This window comes from Frankliniella occidentalis, unplaced genomic scaffold, assembly GCF_000697945.3.
Source record: "Frankliniella occidentalis isolate FOCC.00 unplaced genomic scaffold, Focc_3.1 Scaffold1078, whole genome shotgun sequence".
Classification (NCBI taxonomy): domain Eukaryota; kingdom Metazoa; phylum Arthropoda; class Insecta; order Thysanoptera; family Thripidae; genus Frankliniella; species Frankliniella occidentalis.
The window spans coordinates 978-1,466 of record NW_026268184.1 but is presented as its reverse complement, the minus strand read 5'-3'; positions in this window follow the sequence as shown (position 1 = coordinate 1,466).

Here is a 489-nt window from a genome sequence, read left to right as displayed (position 1 = left end):
CCCCTCCCCCCTCCAGCCCTCCTCCTCATCTCATGCTCTTATAAAGCGGGTGAAATGAAATCACTACAGCGCTCATGACAAGCGGTCGCCACGAGCGGCGCTCGCGCTGACCTCATCGCTCGTGGAGCCGAGCTCGGAGCGGAGCTGAGAGCCTATGGGGAGCGGTCCTTTTGTCCTCCTTCTGCCCCGCGTGTATACGACCTCGAAATTCTCGCGATAGTTTTTTCCTTTGTCACTTCCCGACAAAATAATAATAAAAGGCAAACCAACATGCCAGCGTGAATGAAGTATTTTTCACTTCCTCCGCCGCGCCATATCGTCCACGTGTCCGCGCCCCCGCTGAAGCGCGCTGAAGGCGGCTGGCTGGAGGCCCGTGACCCCACGGCGAGGCGGTGAGAGGTCTCTCACGTGGGCCCCACCTCACCTCACACCTGCCACGGCCCACCCGGAGCGAATCCGAGGAAATTAAAAATAATAATAAAACTCTCA